The 25,001-nt window shown below is 43.3% G+C and overlaps 1 protein-coding gene across 1 annotated transcript in view; it reads right to left on the bottom strand.

Moving 5' to 3' along the window:
- Positions 1-20,422, bottom strand: part of FAM107B (family with sequence similarity 107 member B) — a 111,192-nt gene extending 90,770 nt beyond the window's left edge. Inside the window, exon 1 of the mRNA XM_030216151.1 lies at positions 20,253-20,422. The gene's annotated coding sequence lies outside the window, so the exon portion shown is untranslated. The remainder of the gene's footprint in view (positions 1-20,252) is intronic.
- Between the last annotated feature and the right edge of the window lie 4,579 nt (positions 20,423-25,001).

Genomic DNA, 25,001 nt, shown 5'->3' with positions numbered 1-25,001 from the left:
TTCTTTTTAACATATGGCGCCACCCTCCGAGTTGTGATATAATTTGTACCCTGGTATCACAGTATCCCATTTGTTATCCTTCTTCCACCTAGTCTTAAATGTCTACATATCTACCTCTTCATTTAGTGCTATAAAAGTAATTCTCCCAGTTTATGTTTTAGATTTCTTTAATTCTTTATTTAAGCTTTTACCAAACGTATTATTTATGAGTGATAATACACAAAAAAAAGAAATAAAGCATACAAATGCAGAGAAACAATATTCATTATATAGATATTCCTTAATAACGACCACAATAATCATAGAAATGATCCAAGAAAGATTTAGAAAATACCTTTTGCTTAAATAAACATTTCACAAAGTTTAAATCAAATAGGTAGTTACGTTCCCAGGTGAGTTACTCAAAGCCTGCTATACAGCGTTGCATAAGTGACTAGACTTGTACATTGACCTCTTCTCTGCTTTTAAGGAAGTCTTCCAATTGTTTTGGGTCAAAAAACTGATATTGTTTAGACTGCAAAATTAATCTACAAATACAGGGAAATCGTTTTAGATTTCTAATAGTTCAAAGTGCATTTATCTATAACCTGTGTAGATGGAGATAATTTGCTATCTTTAATCTCTTTAAAGTGACCAAAGACACATACAGAAAAAAGAAACAGCAAGTCATACAACAGGGGTGGGGAAGGAGCAAAACAACATGGTTATCTTCAAAAGCTCATGTGATTATTCAAATGCTCACAAGCAAGAAAAACAGGAAAAGCCAAAACAGCAGCCCTAAGAGAAATGGAGATGAAGGGGGCCAGCAACTCAAGGATGGTAGCAGGAAAGTATACAAGAGGATTTTGCCTAAAATATCCCAAGCTACGTAAGTAATGCCACACTGGGAAAAGTCCAAAGGTCCATCGAGCCCAGCATCCTGTCCACGACAGCGGCCAATCCAGGCCAAGGGCACCTGGCAAGCTTCCCAAACGTACAAACATTCTATACAATCAAGCCATTGTGACATCACTAATGAGGTTGGCTCTTATTGGTGGAATGAGCCACTATGACATCACAATAGGTTAAATCACTGCTCTATGTAATAAAAGTGAGCCAAGTAGAGGACATAAGTACATAAGTAATGCCACACTGGGAAAAGACCAAGGGTCCATCGAGCCCAGCATCCTGTCCACGACAGCAGCCAATCCAGGCCAAGGGCACCTGGTGAGCTTCCCAAACGTACAAACATTCTATACATGTTATTCCTGGAATTGTGCATTTTTCCCAAGTCCATTTAGTAGTGGTTTATGGACTTGTCTTTTAGGAAACAGTCTAACCCCTTTTTAAACTCTGCTAAGCTAACCGCCTTCACCATATTCTCTGGCAACGAATTCCAGAGTTTAATTATGCCTTGGGTGGAATTTGTTGCCAGAGAACGTGGTGAAGGCAGTTAGCTTAGCAGAGTTTAAAAGGGGGTTAGACGGTTTCCTAAAGGACAAGTCCATAAACCACTACTAAATGGACTTGGGAAAAATCCACAATTCCAGGAAGCTAGAGAGAGTAGTCTCAGTGTTAATTCTAAATGAGGCTGTACCAAAAACCATATGAACATGTAATTCAATTTAATGTGAAAAAAAAAAACCACAAGGAAGTGCCATGAAAAGTTGGAGAGACCTGAGGCTGGCACTTTGTACTAACAACTTAGTAAAAAAGGACAAAATGCCAAAATACTGACAAGAGCTCAAAAAGTGACTTCACTCTAACGGAGCGCTATGTTCTTAACATAATGTAATTCCTGAACGTTTTGGTTCGGTTTTCTCTCTATAATCCGCCCTGAACTGTGGCGGAATAGAAAACCTGATTTAAAAAATGGGGGTACACCAATGTTTTTTGTGGGGTTTTGTTTTGTCTTCTATGGTGCCTTTGGGGGACCCTTCTGCTTTTTATTTATATATGGAATAGAAAACCTGACCTAACATGTTATGGGCCTCTGCAGGTTACAGCTCACCATCTCTCACATTAACACGGTGGGACAGCCTCTGCTCTCACCAGACCATCAACCCTAGGGCAACTCCAACTTCCTCTGCCAAAAATATCTGTCTGGTGAAATATAAATCAGTTACCTTACTTTCTAACTCTTCTTACCTATCTATATGTTCCATCTTTGCTTTACCCTTCACCATCAATTAAAATATTCTATTATGTATTGTGTTGACATTGTAAGTAGTATACTATGCCATACTTTGTATTATTTGAATATTTTTACCACTGTAATTGCCTATTGCTCATGTTTGATCTATTCTTACTGTACACAGCCTTGAGTGAATTCCTTCAAAAAGGCGGTAAATAGATCCTAATAAATACATAAGACAGCCCCTTTCCTTCTTATCCCAGTGTTCAGTAAAATAGGCCCTCTGCTATTCAATGCCTTTGTCAAAACTGCGCTATTCTCTTCTGAATGGCTGAAGGCAGAGAGCAGACAGGGAAGCTTAGAAGTCACTTTGAGGCCCTTTTACTAAAGTTTAGTGTGCACTAATGGCCATTAATGCACGCTAAATACTGTGGGTCAGATCTTATATCTATGGGCCACAAAGTGACTTTTAAGCTTCCCTGGAGGAGACTAGTGGTTAGTGCAGTGGCCCTTGATCCTGGGGAACTTGGTTCGATTCCCACTGTAGCTCCTTGTGACTCTGGGCAAGTCACTTAACCCTCCATTGCCCCAGGTACAAATAAATGCCTGTATATACTAAGTAAACCTCTTTGAATGTAGTTGCAAAAACCACAGAAAGGCAGTAGATCAAGTCCCATTTCCTTTTCTATATTTGAGATTCTACATGGAATGTTGCTAGTGGATGAGTAGCCAAGTGGTTAGTGCAACAGGGGATCCTGGGGTTCGATTCCCACTGCAGCTGCTTGTGACCCAGGGCAAGTCACTTAACCCTCCATTACCATAGGTACAAATAAGTACCTGTATATACTATGTAAACCACTTTAAATGTAGCTGTAAAAACCAAAGGTGGTATATCAAGTCCCATTTCCCTTTCCCCCTTTATCACTCAGATGTCATTACCTATTTAATACAATTGAATCAGCTGTTATTTCCAGGCCATCAATAAAACACAATCCACAAGAACCCTGGGCCAATATTTAGCCTATAGCAGTCAGTGTCTTTTTAAAACCAGATATTCAGCACTGAGTCACACTTGAACAAGCCCCACTGAATACCAGGCCCACAGCTTGTGTACAAGGAATACTTCTAGGACAGCCAGGCTCTGTGGTAAGAGGCTCAGTTTTCAGTCTGCACTGGCTACCTTCTCTAAATCTTAATGCCAGGACTTAGGTCTGGATGTGCCAAACTCAAGAGCCCCTCACGCTTGCTCACTTTTCTGAGACCTGGCACGGAGAGGTTGCTGGTTGGGAATCGGTGCAGCACTCCCATCCAGATACAAGGGAAGGAGTGAGGATTTCCTTTACAATTATTTTGGCATTGGTGGTTTAGTTTCCTTCTGTCTTATCTTTCTAAACATTCTTCCTTTGTCTGGGTTCAAGCGACTGATCGTGTGTATTACCCAAGGACCATGTGCACATGCTTAGACAATTAACAATGTCATTTTATTTAGATCCCTAAACGTGTATCCTTTTTTGTGCCCCTCTGAAATAAGAATTGTACAGCATATTCCCCTTATCGTTATGTATTGGCCAGGCAGTTTTCTCCTGTGTCTTTGGGTCTTCAGCTTTATCAGAACCAGGACAGGCGATTCAGCACTCTAGGCCTTTATTAACTATCTGCAACTCTTCCCTGTTTTATATCCTTTCCCAACTTACCCTCGTCCAGTCATTGCAGCGAAAGTCCCCAGCCAGGAGTCAGACCCCAGTCCCTCCCAGTACCCTGGAATCAGGGGCCCTTAATCAAGCCTTCAGGTGTTGCCACTGCGCAAGGACTCGGGCACCACAGTCCATTTCCATTCAACACTGAGCATGACCAAATCAAATCAGCTTTCCAAACCTCTAAACAGAGATACCTTCTCACAAATAAATTTAAGGTCAGGATGCAAATGAGAAAAATAGTATTAAAAAAAAAGAAAGAAAAATTAAAATGTCTTTATATGATTCTGGTTAAGCGTAGATTTACCATGACACACACATTCCTATACACTTCCCTTCATGGATGACAAGCAGTGTTGAAATAAGCTGGCTTCTGCAGCTGGGCAGGACATTAGTTTGGAAATTATTGTCAGAGACGCTAGACTGCGACATCAACTGAACATGGCACAAGGAAGGTCTCAAGTTACTGAGCTTTGATTAGTCCAAAAGCAGCTCCTTGAATCTATTTGATTGCTACTAATCATTTCTGTAGTGCTACTAGACATACGTAGCGCTGTACACATTATATGCTGGTACTTTCTCTGTCCCTAGTGGGCTCACAATCTAAGTTTCTACCCGGGACAACAGCAGTCTACCTGAGTGAGAGAATTTCTCTTGTGCCGTGTGCATGCGAGACAGACAGAAATTCCTTGTCTAGCTGGATTCTCAGATTAATTCCACTAAGGAGCCACCTGCTACTTTCTTGTCCTTTCAACAAACCAACACTCTACCCACCAGTCCTGCATTTTCCTTCAGGAAAGGAGGCTTCCAGTTACATGCTGTTGTGACTTGGCCATGAGATAAAGTGTGTCTTGGGAACGGGCCAAGTTCTGCATTGAGGAAACTGTGATAAAAAGACAACTAAGCTTCCCCTGGCTACTTTCTAGAAGCAGGCAGTAAGGTAGCGAGGGGAGGGGAGGATGGAGGAGGATACAGGGACATGGGGGCTTTTCTAAGACGTAATCAGATACTAGAAAGCTGGAAACTACTGGTCTCCAATTCCAAGCAAAAAAAAAGAAAAACAATGGATATTTGCTCCTTTCTAATCCACAGGAAACACAGCAGCAGAGATTCATTAGAAGAGGTTATCGTAGGGCATTAAACCTCAGCCGGGATGCAAGAGGGACCTGAGCTGTAATTCTGCCTGTATTACACTGTCAGAGCTTCCCAGAAGCTCCAAGCAGACCACGAGAGCTCAAACTCCAGAATCTCAGGCTGTACCAAGTTTCAGTGTTTGCATGTCCACTGCTTATCCTTCAGCAGTGTTTTTTCTTGAGATTTGTCTGCACTAGAAGTCTCTGGGCATCAGCTGGTAAGACTAGCACTGGAAAAGCTCAAGCAAATCACCATGCTAAAGCAGAAAAGTCTGCTGCATCAGCCCCTGTGTGTTTAGAGTTAACAAAAATAAATCACTTTAGACATACGCCAACCTCATGCATTTCTCATTTCATAAAACTGAATCCAATATTCAGCAGAATGGATGTAACACCCAATGTAGACGCTTCAAATTCTGTATAGACATTTATTTATTTGGATTTATTACTTGTCTTTATGAAGAGATTCGCCCAAGGAAGCACTAATGAATGTAGGGGTATAAGGGGAAGTCCAAAGTAGATATGCCATGTATACCTACGCTTCACGTGGCACGGCTAAACGTATCATTTCAAAGTGTAATGGCCAAATACTGCTGTTTCCACAGTTAGATTATGTTAAACTGGTACTCCTACCCCACCTGCTGAACACCCCACATCTGGCCCCCTTTTCCTATGTTTAATTCTGGACAAATAGGACTCAGTTCAATATAAATGGTGCCGATAAAATTTCATGCTAAGTGCTATTCTATAAACGGCACCGTTTATAGAACAGCATTAGATGACAGGATCCAAGGATTTACTTTCACAGAAGTTAGAGACAATAAAAAGCCCTAACATGGTCACACAGCACGACCAAACTTAGCCAGATTAACTGGGATTCCCTAAATCCAGCCATTTAAATGTTAAAGCAAGAACTTTAAACTTTTTGGCATGTCTCACAAAACCACAATCATTCCTTTAATCTCCTAACAATCAGCCTTCCTGCTCTATTTAGAAGTAGGAGTAGTGGGCTGAGAACCAGGGTTCAAATCCCAGTGATGCCCCTTGTGATCTTGGACAACTAACTTAATCCTCCATTACCTCAGATGCAAATTTAAGAGATTGTAAACTCTCTGGGGACAGGAAGATTCCAATTGTAACTGAGCTACTACTGAAAAAAGGTGCAAGCTAAATCCAAAATCTCCTAGAGAGCTGCAACCCTTGCCATGGTGAATGTATCTGGTATGGCCAGCACTGTCAGGCAGAAACAGGAAGAAACCGCCACAGTATATGTAGCACACCAGGGAAGTGAAGATTGGTGACTACTCTTCCTTCTGACAATCACTTCTTTAGATCAACAACTGTTTATTCTAGACTTGAAGGCTTCCCACCATGGAGATTAGCAAACTGTGAGGTGTCACTCTGAGGAGAGAATATTCAGTGCTGAGCACTTGCTGACCTACTTATTCCTTTGAGAACCAGAGAATCTCCGACGCAGGCACTTGTTCCCAAACCCAACTGAGTTGTCACCAATGACTTCTTTCTTACGAACCTGACCCATCTCCAGGCTGCTCTTCCTTCTGACCACCTTCAATTCTTCACTGCATCACGAGCTGCACAATAGGTCTCTTTTCATTCACAGAGGCGAAGCAGATAGGATGAGAGCAAGTTGCACAGGGTGCGACCATAGCTTGGTATGGTCCTAAGTATAGTATGTAATATCAGATAAAAAGAACATAATGAACTTTGTTTGTTTGTTCATTTCACAGTCTATTCAGTACAGTTGCTCCTGGACCAGGATCTCAGAGAGACTTGGGCAGAATTTACTGAACAGTAACTCTGCAAAGAAGAGCAGGAACCAGAGAGTCCTGGGCAGAATTTACTGAACAGGAACTCTGCAAAGAAGAGCATGAACCAGAGTCCTGGGCAGAATTTACTGAACAGGAACTCTGCAAAGAAGAGCATGAACCAGAGGAAAAAGCACTTCAGACCTCCGACTGCCTGCTGTAAATTTAGCAGTAAAGACAAAGACTAAACTTGGCAATCTCCAGGCACTCACAATCACTTTCATACTTCCCCATTCTCAAATGCCTGCTAGTCTTTGTATTATACAGACTCACCTGTTAACTAGCAACATGAAAAAACTTAAGTGTTTATCTTTGACAGCAGGTATCCATGGGTGATTCTCAGTATAAAGCACAGAGCTGCCCAGCTTTCTCATGCGCCATCATTTTCCACAGACCTGCCTGCTTGACTTCCCCATGAAAATCTACCATGTCCTGGAGGTCAGGTTTATAATTATGCAGAAAGCCGTAACATATCGGTGTATCTCAGAAGCAATGCAAGCAAACAGTTTAAACCCAAGTACCTCCAACCACTCAAAGCGTTATGACCCCATTGGCAAAAATTGTACCACTGAAGCAGATAGCTCACCACTCTACCAAAGCATACGAAACCTGGTTAAAAGGAACAGCATAAAAGACTAGAACTAATTTAAGGAATGGAGTACTAAAGTGCAGGAATGGGAGAGCAAGCAAAAAGTGTGAGAGGATACAATGCTGGATGACTGGGGAAACCCAAAGACACAGTCAGGATTGATGTTAGGAAAAAGCTGAAGATGGCCAAGATCACAAAAAAGAGGAGGAAAAGTTAAGACATATGGAAAGAAGAAATTGACATGATCTTGGCAGGAAGGCCCTGGAAATGCAGACAGTGGAGCAAAGATTCGAGAAAGACACAAAAACAAGTCAATCAATAGCATTCCACAGGGTGCTGAGAGCCAGGACTCTAGCAAGAGAACTGTGCTTGATTGGGTCTTGAGGAAGCCTGGCACCGCAGCCCACACAAGAAGTGGGATGGACGCATTCTTCTCTCCATTGCAACAAACCTGTAACACCTGATTTTAGATACAGACTCTGTTCTCACCTGAGAACAGATTTCAATAAAGACATGTACTTATGCAAAACCAAATGAAGAAAACATAGTGTCTTTCTGTTTGGTGAATTGTGACATTTTGCGTGTGAATATTAGTGATCCTGTGCTGCAGCCCATCTCTCCTCTGACAGCAACCACGTGAGGTCAGTAGGTGATGGCTAGTCACAAATTTCCATGTGTTATTCAATGCCTTACTGGAGATCACAAGTTTGCTCTTATGATTACATGAGAACAGTAAAACAATCACTGCAGTGTGATCAGCTCCCACAGGGCCCCCCTCTGATCAACACAAAATAACTCTCAAAAAAATCAGTCCCAGTTCACACCAAGGTGTTCCAGAGTGAGTCAGTGAGCCCCAATGTCTTCTGCCAATTGCTTATCAATAAAAGCATCGCAAGGTGAACTTTGTATCACAGATATCAAACTATCTTCGGTCCTCCAAAATATATAAATAAATAAACATACAGGAATGTACAGCAAAACTGAAGCGGAAGACAAAGAACCGCAGCACAAGAATTTCAAAGCTCATTTGTGCCTGTCAGAGGTGTGACAGCCCATGGTTCCTGCACATCCTGTATAGATAGCTTATCACTTCCTGACTGCTCCACCCAAACACAAAACATACTTTGGGGGGGGGGGGGGGGGGGGGGAGGTAGAAGAGGATGGAAGGATGCAACTGATATTAATTGTCAATCTCCACTAGTGTGTTATAAAGAGGGTAGCACCAGAAATTATTCTGGAAGGAATGAAGAACAGTTTATAAATATTGAAATAAATATCACTATGGCTCTGTATCGATCCATGGTGTGACCACATCAGAGTACTGTGTGTAGTTCTAGTAACCCCATCTGAAAAAGGATATAGTGGAACTTGAAAAGGCACAAGGGCACCGAATGATAAAAGAATGCTTCCCACCACTGAGATTGCCAATGCTTTTATCGTCAATGATAAAAGAGACAGAGCACCTCCCTTATGAAGAGAGGGTTAGACAGCTTAGGTCCTGGAGATATAATAAGAGGATTAAGAAATCAAGAGCAGGGTGAAACACATACATAGGGAACAGCTGTTTACTCCCTCAATGAAACTAACAAGTAGCAAATTAAAACTAATTTCACTCAGTCATGCTGTGGAAGTTGTCCTAGGATGTGGTCAAGATATAGCTGGGCTTAAGGGGCATTCGACAAGTTTAGAAAACAAAAGGGGATGGGACTTGATATATCACCTTTCTATGGTTCCAATCAAAGCAGTTTACATATTATATATTTTGTACCTGGGGCAAGGGAGGGTCAAGTGACTTGCCCACTCACAAGCAGCTGCAGTGGGAATCAAACCCAGTTCACCAGGATCAAAGCCTACTGCACTAACCACTAGGTTACTCCTCCACAGTTATTTTATTTACCGCCTTTTTGAAGGAATTCACTCAAGGCAGTGTACAGTAAGAATAGATCAAACATGAGCAGTAGGCAACTACAGAAGTAAAAATATACAAATAGTACAAAGTATGGCATAGTATACTATTTACAATGTCAACACAATATGTAATGGACTTGGGGAAAATCCACTATTTCTGGGATAAGCAGTATAAAATGTTTTGTACTTTTGGGGGATCTTGCCAGGTATTTGTGACCTGGATTCATTTTAATTGATAGTGAAGGGTAAAGCAAAGATGTAACATATAGATAGGTAAGAGAGTAAGAAAGTAGGGTAGGGGTGTGTGTGTGTGTGTGTGAAGTACAGATAGTCTTGTGTTACGTGGAGCCTTTCGGGGAGTGCATTTCAGAGTATGGGGGCTACTCCAGAGAAGTCTTGCTTGCGGGTATCACATCGTATAATGTCTTTTGGAGAGGGTGTGTTTAAGGTTATTAGTGAAGTAAACCTCGGATTCCTACCCCTCATACCCGAGAGTGAGTTTCCCTGCACAGAGGTAACTCTTTGGGATGTGCCAGATATTTCCTAGTGATCACAGAAAGGATGCTGGACATAAGTGACCTTTGGTCTGACCCAGCAGGGCACATCTTAGGTTCTCAGGTAGCAGAAACTCCACCTCCTCGATCCCCCACTTCCTCTTACCACTGATGCCCTACAACATCCATTATATAAGAGACAACAACATACTTGTACAAACCAACTACAAAGCTTGTTCCAAGTTTCCTGTCTTAAGCCAAAATTCTAAATCAGTGGCTGACTATTATCTTAAGGTAATTTTAAACAGTATCAGTTCCACTTGACTCTATATTTCCTGGAGATGTACTATAACCAAAGATACAGACGTATGACCAATGAACAAGGATAACCAAAAGGACAAAAGCAAAGAGTGAGCATGCGAGTGCTGTTCGTACCAGGCTCTCGATGTGAACGAGCCTTGCATTCTGCTGTGTTTTTAGCATTTCTATAGCGCTACAAGGCATACGCAGCGCTGCACAAACATAGAAGAAAGACAGTCCCTGCTCAAAGAGCTTACAATCTAATAGACAAAAAATAAAGTAAGCAAATCAAATCAATTAATGTGTACAGGAAGGAGGAGAGGAGGGTAGGTGGAGGCGAGTGGTTACAAGTGGTTACGAGTCAAAAGCAATGTTAAAGAGGTGGGCTTTCAGTCTAGATTTAAAGGTGGCCAAGGATGGGGCAAGACGTAGGGGCTCAGGAAGTTTATTCCAGGCATAGGGTGCAGCGAGACAGAAGGCGCGAAGTCTGGAGTTGGCAGTAGTGGAGAAGGGAACAGATAAGAAGGATTTATCCATGGAGCGGAGTGCACGGGAAGGGGTGTAGGGAAGGACGAGTGTGGAGAGATACTGGGGAGCAGCAGAGTGAATACATTTATAGGTTAGTAGAAGAAGTTTGAACAGGATGCGAAAACGGATAGGGAGCCAGTGAAGGGTCTTGAGGAGAGGGGTAGTATGAGTAAAGCGACCCTGGCGGAAGACGAGACGGGCAGCAGAATTTTGAACCGACTGGAGAGGGGAGAGGTGAATAAGTGGGAGGCCAGCAAGAAGCAGATTGCAGTAGTCTAAACGAGAGGTGACAAGGGTGTGGATGAGGGTTTTGGTAGAGTGCTCGGAAAGAAAGGGGCGGATTTTACGGATGTTGTAAAGAAAGAAACGACAGGTCTTGGCAATCTGCTGGATATGAGCAGAGAAGGAGAGAGAAGAGTCAAAGATGACCCCAAGGTTTCGAGTTGAGGAGACAGGGAGAATGAGGGAGCCATCAACAGAAATAGAAAACGGGGGGAGCGGGGAGGTGGGTTTGGGGGGGAAAATGAGAAGCTCGGTTTTGGTCATATTTAATTTCAGGTGGCGTTGAGACATCCAGACAGCAATGTCAGACAAGCACGCTGAAACTTTGGTTTGGATGCAAGGTGAGATATCAGGGGTAGAAAGGTAGATTTGGGAGTCATCAGCATAGAGATGGTAGGAAAAGCCATGGGATGAGATTAATGAACCAAGGGAAGAAGTGTAGATAGAAAAGAGGAGGGGACCAAGAACAGAACCCTGAGGTACGCCGACAGGCAGAGGGATAGAAGTAGAAGAGGATCCACCAGAGTGAACACTAAAGGTGCGGAGGGAGAGGTAGGAAGAGAACCAGGAAAGGACAGAGCCCTGGAATCCAAGTGAGGACAGGGTATCGAGAAGTATCCTGTGTTCCAGGATCAGGACAGAAAAGAGGAGACTGGAACTCTCTGCTTCATCTAGACAGGTTAAGGGGGTAGAGCAATACCAAACCCAGGGATGGAACAATCAGCAAGAGAACCTGAATTTCACTTGCAAATTTAAGGGCATAAGAATAACCATACTGGTTCAGACTAATGATCCATCTAACCCAGTATCACAAGTACCTGGCAGAAACCCAATTAGTAGCAACATTCCATGATACCAATCCCGGGAAAAGCAGTGGCTTCCCCCATATCCATCTCAATAATAGACAATGGACATTTCATCCAAGAACTTGTCCACACCTTTTTTAAACCCAGAAACGCTAACCGTTGTTACCACATCCTCCAGTAGCGCGTTACAGCGCTTAACTATTCTTTGAGTGAAAAAATATTTCCTCCTATTTGTTTTGAAAGTATTTGCATGTAATTTCATTGAGTGTCCCCCTGGTCTCTTTTTGAAAGAGTGAAAAATCAATTCACCTCCACCCGTTCCACACCACTCAGGATTTTGTAAACCTCAATCATAACCTCCCCCCCCCCCCCCCATTTCTTTTCCAAGCTGAAGAGCCCTAACCTCTTTAGCAGTTCCATCCCCTTTATCATTTTGGTCGCTCTTCTTTGAGCCTTTTCCCGATTCCACTACATCTTTTTTGAGATACGGCAACCAGAATTGAATGCAGTACTCAAGATGAGGTCACACTATGGAGCGATACAGAGGCATTATAAAATTTTGGTTTTATTTTCCTAATTCCTAGTATCCTGGTTGCTTTTTTGGCCACCGCCACACACTGAGCAGAAGATTTCAGCGTGTTCTCTACAATGACACCTAGATCTTTCCTTGAGTGCTGACTCCTAAGGAGGACCCTAGCATCAGGTAACTATGATTCAGATTATTCTTCCCAATGTGAATCATTTTGCATTTCTCCACGTTAAATTTCATCTGCCATTTGGATGCCCAGTCTTCCAGCTTCCTAAGGTCTTTCTGCAATTTTTCATAATCTGCATGCTTTTGACAACTTTGAATAGTTTTGTGTCATCTGCAAATTTAATCACCTCACTTGTTCCATTTTCCAGATCATTTATAAATATGTTAAATAGCACTGGTCCCTGCAGTACTCCACTAGTCACCCTCCTTCATTAAGAAAAATAGCCACTTAAACCTTATCCTCTGTTTTCTATCCAATAGCCAATTCGTAGTCCACAGAAGGACACTGCCTCCTATCCCATTACTTTTTAATTTTCTCAGGAGTCTCTTAGTCAAAAGCCTTCTAAAAATCCATATACACTACATCAACCAGCTCACCTTTATCCACAGGTTTATTTAAGTTTATAAATGTGGACCTATGCAGATATTTCTTTTTACTATGCCCTGCTATGGATACTTTTGAACATACTCTATCAATGTTAGCAGAAAATATCACATTGATGGTACCTGGTCAAAATAGCCCCCGACATAACAGCCACTGTCAAAATGGCCTGCCCACAGTATAACCCTTGACAGGGTAGCCACACGACAAAAGGACCTGATCACGCTGCCCAGAACATGGGACTGCATTTTTTTCCTAATAATCTTACCTTGCCAAACAGGATAAGGTTGGTAAGACTATGAAAATGATGACAATATTGTTTTGTTTTTTAAATAGTATGTTGATGGAAGAATAGTTTCTTTAAATAGCAGAACAGATCATGAATACCAGTTTGTAGCAATAGAATTTTATTTATATACGCTTTATGCAACTGAATGCTGGTAGGAGTCTTTATGAGTGAAGATTTCAGTTGTAGTTTATTATATTTTTTGTGATATTTTTTCTGAGGGGGCTGTTTTGTAAGGGGCCATTTTGTTAGGGTGTGAAATGTCAAGGAGTGGAGGAGTGGCCTAGTTGTTAGCGTGATGGACTTTGGTCCTGGGGAACTGGGTTCGATTCTTACTGCAGGCACAGGCAGCTCCTTGTGACTCTGGGCAAGTCACCTAACCCTCCATTGCCCAGGTACAAATAAGTACCTGTATATAATATGTAAGCGCGGGGTACAAATGTAACAAAAAAAAGGGTTATTTTGTTACAAGGCTGTTTTGTCAGGGCTATTATGACTGGGTGCCCACATTGATTGATTCGTGGGGCTAGCACAAATTTCTTAAAAGTTAAATAGACAAAAAAAATGTTGTTCGGTTTGGGAATTATGATTTACCTCAAAACAATTTTAATTTGATTACAGGTGAAGCTTTGCATATTAACAAAGTTTTGGATGTAATATTAAATTTGAATTTATCTTTTGATACTCATATACTATAGTGGAGGAGTGGCCTAGTGGTTAGGGTGGTGGACTTTGGTCCTGGGGAACTGGGTTCGATTCCCACTTCAGGCACAGGCAGCTCCTTGTGACTCTGGGCAAGTCACTTAACCCTCCATTGCCCCAGGTACAAATAAGTACCTGTATATGTAAGCCGCATTGAGCCTGCCATGAGTGGGAAACCGCGGGGTACAAATGTAACAAAAATAAATATAGTAAAAAAAAAAATAATTTTCAACTGTGTCAGTTGAGAGCAATAAGGTCTAGTGTAAGTATGGAGAGTTTTTGCACTATAGCACAGTCAGTTCTATTGCCATACATTGATTATTGGGGGTTTAACATCAAAATTGTTGCGAAGATTACGGCTACCAAGACTGATTATGAGAACTAATAGATTTGGAAGGGTGACTCCTCTCTTTGTTAAATTGCACTGACTTCTGGTCTAATTCTCAAAATAAGTTTAAAATACCTTGTATGGTATTTAAAACTTTGGCTGGTCAAAATTCTGTCTGTTTTTCTAAATATCTGACCTATGTGGTCTTATCTTTTGTTTAGAAAACAACTGAAGGCTTTATGGTTTTCTGAAATAGATTTAATATAGGTCCAATTTGTTCTGATATGCTTCTGTAATTCCATTTGACTGAAATGTTTTGATATATTTCTGTACTTCCACCTCTCTGAGATGTTTCTTTTCTTGTAATCTACATTGAATCCTATGGAGATATAGCAGAATATAAGTCACATATGGTATTTATGCCTTCAAAGAAATGAAGCAAATTGGTGAGAAATCTTGCTTAGACTATTGCAGCTTGCTTCTCACAGGTCTCCCACTAAACCATCTCTCTTCCCTTCAGTCTGTTCAAAATTCTGCTGCAAGACTTATATTCTGCCAGTGTCACTATGCTCATATTAGCCCTCTTCTCATGTCACTTCATTGGCTCCCTATCCATTTCCACATACAGTTCAAACTCCTCTAATTGACTTGCAAGTGCATTCACTCTGCAGCTCCTCAGTACTTCTCCACTCTCATCTCTCCCTACATTCCTCCCCGGGAACACCATTCACTGGGTAAATCTCTCTTATCTGCGCCCTTCTCCTCCACTGCCAACTCCAGACTCTGTTCCTTTTATCTTGCTGCACCATATGACTGGAATAGACCTCCTGAACCAGTTCATAAAGCTCCATCTACGGCCATCTTCAAATCTAGACTAAAAGCCCACCTTTTCGATGCTGCTTTTAACTCCTAACCCCTATTCACTCATTTAGTACCCATGTTTTATCAGTCCTACCTTAGTGATTCCCTTATCCCTTATTTGTCCTGTTTGTCTGTCCTGATTAGATTTGTAAGTTCTGTTGAGCAGGGACTGTCTCTTCATGTTCAAATACACAGCGCTGCGTACGTCTAGTAGCGCTATAGAAATAGGTAGTAGTGAGACAAGACTTGCCTTGGCTGAACCCATGCTGATTCTGTCCCATTAAACCATATTTGTCTATGTGTTCTGTAGTTTTATTCTTTATAATAGTTTCCACTATTTTGCCCGGCACTGAAGTTAGGCTTACCACTCTGTAATTTCCTGGATCACCCCTAGAATCCTTTTTAAAAATTTAAACAGGCCTAGTGAAGAGCTCAGGGCTCTCAAGGGAGGGACCCTGGAGACCACAGATTACTTCCTCTGCACCCAGCACCCTTCTTTGGTCTTAGGGCAAACCACACACTAGGCACTAGCCAGCTGCAGAACATTAAACACACAGACAGATATCAGACAGACACATATAACACACCCTTTACACAAGTTTATCCAATTCAGAAAGAGGACTACAAGACCTGCCTCCGTAACACTGAACCCTCCTCCCCTCTCCCAACAAACAGGGCTCAGTATGATCATAGCACAGGCCTCCAAACCACTGAATCAGAAAAAAAAACACCCATATTAACCAAGAGAAGGAAGCAAAGTCACAGAGATAAGTAACGAGGAAACACAAGGTTCACTAATTTCATTAAACATGAAGAATCTTAGGGGCCCATCCTCCCTCCACTGCCACAGCCCAATTCCAACATTCAAAAACCAAACAGCATGGGCAATCACACTCAGATAACACGTGTTCCAGACTGTGTGTGCTTAACCAAGCCCACAGTATTTCAACACGTGCACAGGCCTGTGCACATAGCAGCCAAGTGGCTCATCCAGGACCAGTGCATGGGGAATAAACATCCTAGGAGAACCTTCTGTACTGTATCATAATCACCACCCCATCCCCACTAATTTTCAGACCCCCCCTCCCTGAGATTTTAACAATTAAGAACAAAAACCATTAATAACCTCTTCAAGGCAAATGTTCCCAGAATATCCTGTAAAAACACAATTGTACACCATACATCTAAAAATAAAACTGTTCCACATCACACATATATAGCTAATGAGGGCAACTTCCAAGAGCCACTTACCCTTCCTGCAGGTAAAAATGACACACTGATGAGTCTGTGTGGTCGGGATTTAGCATTTTGTGTTCACTGCAGCTACAATTTGCTGCCTCCCAGAAACTGCTGGCCTCAGCTAATTACAACCTGCATTCTCCCTGACATCAACCCCTCCCCCACCCAGTCCCCTCCACCCTACATACAAAGCCCCATACTGTCAAGTACCTCATACCTCCCCTCCACCCTACACACAGAACATGAAACTTCATGTTACTGTCACAAGAAGAGTAGAGAGAGAGAGGGCAGAGTATTTCCAAAACCTGGCCAGGTAGGGTGTAGAGCAGAAGTCTTCAAACTTACTCTGTGATATTGGAAAACATTCTAAATTGACAACTGTCTCTCAACTTTAAATAATGCAGAATGGAATGGAAAAAAACCTCAGAGCTCAGTCACAACCACATACAACCCTGCAAAGTCAAACCTAAGGGCAATTACCTCACAGGAATTAAAAAAAAAAAAAAAAAACATTCCAGCTGGTATTCAAATATACACAGAACACTATAAATTATTGTGATTTAAAAAATACTGCTTAGTCCTCTTTTTTCATCCCACAATGGCCAGCATTTCGCCTTTCGCTGCATCAGGGTGATATGGACCAACAGATAAAGCATCACTGGCTAACTTCGCAGTGAAAGGCAAAACACTGGCCATCATCAGTGGGATTAAAAAAAAAAAGAGAGAGAGAGAACTAAGCAGTTATCGGATAAGTTTTTTTCAAAATAATTCCAATAATTGATAATGTTTTGTGTGTATCTGAATACCAACTGGAAGGATTTTTTATGAGGTAATTGCCCTTAAGTTTGACACTACAGAGGGTTGTATGTGGTTGTGACTGGGCTCTGAGGTTTTTTTCTTTCCATTTGGCATTATTTAAAAGTTGAGACACAGATGACAATTTAGAATGTTTTCTCACATCGCAGATTTGAAGAGTTTATATATGGTGTTGTACTTTATTTCTCTTTTCCTTTTATATTTGTGTAGAACAGAAGTCCCCGAATATGGCCTACAGGCCAAAAACAGCCCAAGGACACATTTTCTCCAGCCCACTTTGTTCCCCCCACCCACCATGGATAACTGCAGCCCAGTACCACTTGGGGATTAAAATCTGAAGAGGCCAGGGCCCACCACCACTGTTCAAACAGCCACAAAAGCAATTCAAGAAAATCTTGCCCTGTATGCCCCAGAGCATTCCACCCCTCTGCTGGAAACAGAAGAGCGGGAGGCAGCAGAGCAGAGGGAAGGCTCCTGGGCATGTGCAAAAGTGTTTAATTGCTGCCACAGATCCAGCAGGAGGAGGGAATGAATGCGGTTTAAAGTCTATACCAGGAGTTTTCAACCCAGTCCTTGGGACACACCTAGCCAATCAGGGTTTCAGGATATCTATAATGAATATGCATGACGGATTTGCATACAACGGAGGTACTACATGCAAGTACATTTATCTCATGCATATTAATTGTGGATATCCTGAAAGCCTGACTAGCTGGGGGTGTCTCAACGACTGAGTTGAGAACCCCTGGTCTATACCAGACAGTAGCACAGGAACAGAAATTTTACCCATCCCTGGCCATCCCCTCCGGAATCTAATCCGCACTTGCTAAGATCCATTCCATCCCCACCCGTATCCACAGGAACCAACACTTTTATTTAACTGCAGCTCTCCATTTCTTCCTGACCCCACACAGCTTCCCATGGTTCTTCAGGCAGTATTCACTATTCAACCAGTGAGTGTTCCATGCCTCAGTCTAGTATTCCGTCTGCCACTCAGTGCATTCCAACTCTCATTCTAGTGCTCCTATTGCCAAACCTCTTTCTGCAATTGCCAGAGATTTTGACTACACTCCTCCAGGGAATCCCATAGCAACTTCTTCCATCCCTACAGGATTCCCAAGATCCCCATTTCTGTACAGGTCTCAAATCTATACCATACTTTTTTCCTTTTAGTTTCAAGATCTTGCAACCAGAGCACACCTAGCCAATCAGGTTTTCAGGATATCTACAATGAATATGAATGAAATAGATTTGCATGCAAGGAAGAAGTGCATGTAAATCTCTATCATGCCAATTAACTGGGGTTACCATGAAACCCGACTGGCTGGGTGTGCCCCAAGGACTGGGTTGAGAAGCACTGTTGTAACCTATAAAGGAAAGAGATTGGCCTCTGGAGCCCACTGCTCTGGCAGTCCAAATCTAACTGTGCTAAAAACAAGAAAGGTATGCATCTCGTAAACTAGTAAGATCTTCACAGCAATAGAAATGGAAGGAAAAGGCGTTTCGTATTACAGTGGTGGAACAGACGTCCTGCTGAATTAAGGAGGTGAACTAGCCTGGCTTTATTCAGACAGGGTTTGAAATTCTCTTTCCAAGAAAGGCCTGATAGTTGGTATAAATTATTCTGTTCATTCTTTTATTTATGATGATGTATATGAAGATAAAAATAAAGCAAACAACAGTACTGCTGCAAACGGCTAAACAGTGGCCAGTCTCACCATTCTAATGATCTACGCAGCTACTGTACTGTTCACCATCAGAAAATTGGCCTTCAGCATATGACTGCATTGTTAACATCTGAACAAGGCTACTCATGTTTTCAGCACTAAAAATATCTGGGGTGAAGGGGAGAGAGAGGGAAAAATGCTAGTCCACATGGGGGGGATTAGGGCGAGGGGGTTGCTGGTTTTATTCCTTCCCATGGGGGTAAGATGGGAGAGAATGCAGGGAACATGGAAAATACAGAGTTAAAAGGAAAGGTCTCCCAAATCCAGCAAGGCATTAGGTATGCAGAGAGTAGGGAGGGGACTCCTGAACCCCACCCAGTAGGCACAGTGTACTGAAGTCTGGTCTCACAGAACAATAGGACAAGCAGTAGGGAATTTAGAGGCATCTCCTGAGCCCTGCAAAGAATACAAGAAGAGTGAAGGGTGAAAGTCTAACCCCATGGGCAGAGGAGGAGGGGTGCACAGGGAAGTGCGGGGGGGGGGGGGGGGCAGAAGATGGAGAAAGGTTAATAACTGGCAGTGTACAGTAAGAATAGATCAAACATGAGCAATAGGCAATTACAGCAGTACAAATATTCAAATAACAATACAAAGTATGGCATAGTATACTACTTACAATGTCAACACAATACATAACAGGTCATTTTAATTGATAGTGAAGGGTAAAGCAAATATGGAACATATAGATAGGTAAGAGAGTAAGAGGAGTTAGACAATAGGGTGACTAATTTAAAGAAAGTTGCACATGAGGTCAGATGGATTGTTAATTATGATCTCTGCCAGGGTAGGAGTGGAGCAAATGTCAAGAAATGCAGGGTTAGTCCAATGTTGCAAGTGAAGGAGAAAAGTCCATAAAAAAAAAAAAAAAAAAAAGCTATTAGCCAGGTGGACTGTTTATCCCTGGAAATGAGAAAGCCCATGATTTAACAACATCTAATACCAAAACACAAGATTACACCAACAGTTTTGGAGACTTTGCATTAGATGTTATATATCTTGTGACTGAATAGCCAAATCATGTGTAATTCATTGCCCAGCCTTATGTTAAAGTGAGGTTTGCTAGTGAGTTCTTGAATAAAGAATATATTTGCAAAAGTTAGATACAAGGGCTTGGCTATGATTGCGTCTAATCATGTGGGAAATAAGAAATGTTGTGGGAACCTAGGGGTACTGGGCTCCAGGGCCCCTCGTCTGTGGCTTTCCTTATCCCTTTATATGGTGAAAGGAACTTAGCAAGCTGTGGAATTTCTTGCCAGATGCGATGGCTGGGGTTTAAAAGGCGAACAGACCGAGCAAAGCCACCGCCTTAATCCTTTGCATGGAGTGGTCGGGATGCGCCAGGTAGCAGCACTTCTATGACAAGAGATAACCCAGACCTCTCGCTCGCGCGCTCTCCTCACGCGCATCCCCGGGACTCTCGCTCTCTCCTCACGCGCATCCCGAGGACCCTGTTCCCCTCTCCCCACCGCTGGCCAAACTCATACCTGAGGTTCCCCCACCAACACTCCCGCCGCAGCTTTTCTCTTTCTCCGGTGCCCCGTCCCCTCTGACACACAACTCCTCTCTGTGTCTCTCGCTCAGTCAGAGCCTGGCGTTCAGCAGCAACAGACTCTCTCTCTCCTCTCCTCTCCTCAGACCGTCCCGCCTCGACGGAAACGGGAAGTTACGTCAGAGAAGGGCGGGACGCCGGAGCAACTACTACTTACCTGTTAGTGTCAACAAACCTTTTCCCGCCCCGCGGCGCGCGACCAGCTACTACTACTACTAATAGCGTTATACATCTTGTGTCCGCGCGCTGAGGGACCGTTACAGGTAATGGTAAGTAAGTATCTCCCATTTCACCCCGGACTTTCAGCTCTCAGAGCCAGTTTCACTCTCTTACACACAGTCCTTCCTTAGGTCCCACAATGACCACTGTAACATCATTTACTCTGGGGTTTCCAAAGCCATTCTGGTGCATTACCGCTAAGGGGGCCTGGAGGAGCAAAAAGAAAGAAGAGCAGGGGGCAGGCAGCGAAGACCACTGAGCGTCAACCTGCACAAGAGCAGCAAGAAGAAAAGAGCGGGTCACAGGGTTGCCAGGTGGAAAATTTTTTTCCCACCCAAACCAGCCCAAACTCAAACCCCGCCCCTGACACCCCCACCCTGCGTCATCACCCCGCCTCTGCAGTCACTGGCCCCGCCTCCCTCGTTATCAGCCCCGCCCAGAACGTCACTAACCCTGCCCAAAACGTCACTAACCCCACCCCCCGCGGCCGAAAAAACCGCCTGAAAACCACCCAAAAGAAAAAAAAAGAAGCCCAAAAAACCGCAACCCGCCGCGGGCAAAAATTTCCCGCAGCAGGTCGCGGAAAACCGCCCAATTGGGCGGTAAAACCGCCCACCTGGCAACTCTGGACAGGGTTGCCAGGTGGAAAATTTTTTTCCCACCCAAACCAGCCTAAATCCAGCCCAAAACCCGCCCAAACTCAAACCCCGCCCCTGACACCCCCACCCCGCGTCATCACCCCGCCTCTGCCGTCATCGGCCCCGCCTCCTCCGTCACCGGCCCCACCTCCCTCGTCATCGGCCCCGCCCAGAACGTCACTAACCCTGCCCAAAATGTCACTAACCCCGCCCCCCGCGGCCGAAAAAACCGCCTGAAAACCGCCCAAAAGAAAAAAAAGAAGCCCAAAAAAACGCAACCCGCCGCGGGCAAAAATTTCCCGCGGCGGGTCTCGGAAAACCGCCCACCTGGCAACACTGGAGCGGGAGACCGTGCTGAAGAAGGCTTCGGCCAAACCAGGGGCCCAGGCCCCCGTGGCCCCCCATAGCTACGCCCCTTTCAAGTTGAAAGACGCTAGTTTCACTCTCATACACAGTCGTTCCTTAAGTCTCAGAATGACTACTGTAATATCATTTACTCTGCGGTCTCTAAAGCCATTCTGGTGCGTAGGTACGGGGGCCTGAAGGAGCAAGAAGAAAGAAGAGCAGGGGGCAGGGAGCGAATGGAGACTGCTCAGCATCAGCGTGCACAGGAAGAGCAAGAAGAAAGAAGAGCAGGGGACCGGCAGCGAACGCGGGAGTGTGCTGAAGAAGGCTTCAGCTGGCGGGGGTTAGGGACCCCCGCCAGCCAAACCAGGGGCCCAGATGAAATTTGCAGGGCTCAGGCACCTGTGGACACCCCCCCCCCCCCCCCCCCCCCCCCCCCGTAGCTACATCCCTGCTTGAAAGACGCCAGTTTCAGTCTGCTTAAGTCACAGAACGACTTCTGTAATATCATTTACTCTGGGGTTTCTAAAGCCATTCTCAAGACTACAGACCTTACAGAATCCGACCATTTGTTTCATATATGATGTCATTTTCACAGATCAGACCAAGTAACACCTTTACTTGAAAAGCATCGCTGGCTCCCAGTCGAACATTCTACTTACCCCCATACCCAAAGATGCAAAGAAAAGTGCCAGTGAACTAACCAACTACAGACCAGTAGCAGCCATTCCCTTAATAACCAAACTAATGGAAGGATTGGTGACCAAACAACTCACAAACTATTTAAATAAATTCTCAATACTCCATGACTCCCAGTCACGATTCCGGTCTAACCACCGTACAGAAACAGTACAGTTACTCTCATGACCAAATTCAAACGATTGCATCTGGAAAGAACATACTTCTCTTACAATTTGACATGTCAAGCGCTTTCAACATGGTTGATCATGGAATACTACTACATATCCTTGATTACTTTGGAATTGGAGGTAACGTTCTCAGCTGGTTTAAGGGATTCCTAACCACACGTTCATACCAAGTGACATCTAACTCGACTACCTCAGCCCCATGGATACCTGAATGTGGAGTCCCACAGGGATCTCCCCTCTCGCCGACTCTATTCAATTTATATTTAAACATTTTTATTGATGAAACAAAATAACTACATCCAATCTCTGGCATAAACACAAATGCCACCGTCAAACTTTCAAAATAGAAATACAATGATAAAGTCCATCATCAAAACTTTTTAACAGTTTCTCCCATCCCCCCCTAACCCTTCCTCCTTCCCCTCTGCATAATTTTCAAACGTTTTTTATTGACATTGTATCAGCACCAACATTGTCATGCCAACTCTGTTTCAGTCTATATATACAACAATTGCTAACTAGCATACAGCATTTATAAATTTTTGCCAACATTATTATCCCTTCAATCATACCAGTCCTCCCCCCGCCCTCTCCCATTCCCTCCCTTCCCCCCCCTTTTTACCCCAGACCTGGATAACCATTCAGTTCAGCCCGTAGAGTTCACCTTGTATTTAAAAGCAAACTACGGCCTCTAGGGCTTAGACTTTGCAAATAAGGGCCCCAGATAGCCAGAAATGTAACTCTCTTTTTCTGCGAGAGCCTGGATTCCCCCGCCTCCCACGATACCAGCTGATGTAGCTGGTTTCTCCAGTGCCAGTAAGCCGGAGGATCTTTGACCGTCCAGTATTGTAAAATACATTTCCTGGCCAAGAGGCTCATCTTACGGAGCATCAATGTTTCAAACCGATTCTGCCCTCTAAAGGACCCCGGGATGTCTAAAATCAGTTGCTCAACTGTCCCCAAAATCCGCTGCCCTAACCGCTCCTCCCAAAATCCTCGAACTCGAGCCCAGAACCTTTTTAAAATTGGGCAGCTCCAAAACATGTGCAGCATTGTGCCAGGATGTCTTCCACATTTAAGACAGTCCGGGCTTCGATTTCCTCCCATATGTGCTAATTGAGCTGTAGTTACATATCCCCTATGGATGCAGCGATAAGCACATTCTCTCAAACGAGCATCCGATACTAACAGGGGTATTCGTGCTATTGATTTAGTGATGTCCCAGGAGGTCACTGCAACTCCCAATTCCTTTTCCCAAGCACTCCTTAGCTGTCTATAGTCCCTGGGGGGCAGCCATCCTGATATTGTTTTATAAAGCGAGGATATTGTGATTCCTCCCTCACCAAAGGAGTGAAAAAATTCTCGTATCCTGTCCCCCAACCGGGTTCTCAAGGGATCTGTCGGTAAAGAAGTGAGGTAATGTCGCACCTGACATATTGCAAATCTATTCCCCCAGGAGTCGCCTACCTTTCCCAATAACTCCTCATCGGTAAGAGGCTGCCCATCTTCGCCCACCAGGTGTTACTCTATTCAATTTAATGATGATACCTTTGGCCAAGCTATTATCAAACCAAAACCTCAACCCATACATATATACAGACGATGTAACAATCTACATCCCATTCAAACAAGATCTAAAGGAAATTTCCAACGACATCAACCAAAGCCTCCAGATCATGCATTCATGGGCGGATGCATTTTGGCTGAAACTTAATGCAGAAAAAACTCAATGCCTAATACTCACCTCTCAACATAACAAGAATAAATTCACTGCCATTAACACACCAAACTTGAACCTTCCAATTTCGGGCATCCTAAAAATTCTCGGAGTTACCATCGATCGACACCTAACACTCGAGAGCCACGCGAAAAACACAACCAAGAAGATGTTCCACTCAATGTGGATATTAAAAAGAGTAAGACCTTTCTTCTCAAGGACTGTTTTCCGTAACCTGGTACAATCAATGGTGCTCAGTCATCTAGACTATTGCAACACACTCTATGCCGGCTGTAAAGAGCAAATAATCAAGAAACTTCAGACAGCCCAGAACACTGCAGCTAGACTCATATTCGGTAAAACAAAATATGAAAGTGCTAAACCCCTACGAGAAAAACTACACTGGCTCCCACTTAAAGAACGCATCATATTCAAAATTTGCTCCCTAGTTCACAAAATCATTCATGGAGATGCACCAGCCTACATGTCAGACCTGATAGACTTACCACCCAGGAATGCCAAAAGATCATCCCGCACATTCCTCAATCTGCACTTCCCTAACTGCAAAGGTCTAAAATACAAACTAATGCACGCATCAAACTTTACCTACTTGAGCACACAGTTATGGAACGCATTGCCGTGCAACTTAAAAACTATCCACGAACTAACGAGCTTCCGCAAACTACTGAAGACCCATCTCTTTAACAAGGCATACCACAAAGATCAACCCATGTGAATACACACAACTCCTCCACAGATATTCAGGACTGTCTTACAATATCTTCTTGTAATACTACTATCATGTTTTATCATTATCATGTTGACCAAGATCCTCCTATAACACTAAATATGTATTTTCTAATATATTTCCACTATTCATGATTTATTGTAAGCCA

This window comes from Microcaecilia unicolor, chromosome 10 (assembly GCF_901765095.1).
Source record: "Microcaecilia unicolor chromosome 10, aMicUni1.1, whole genome shotgun sequence".
Lineage (NCBI taxonomy): Eukaryota > Metazoa > Chordata > Amphibia > Gymnophiona > Siphonopidae > Microcaecilia > Microcaecilia unicolor.
This window is presented reverse-complemented; position numbering and strand designations above follow the sequence as displayed.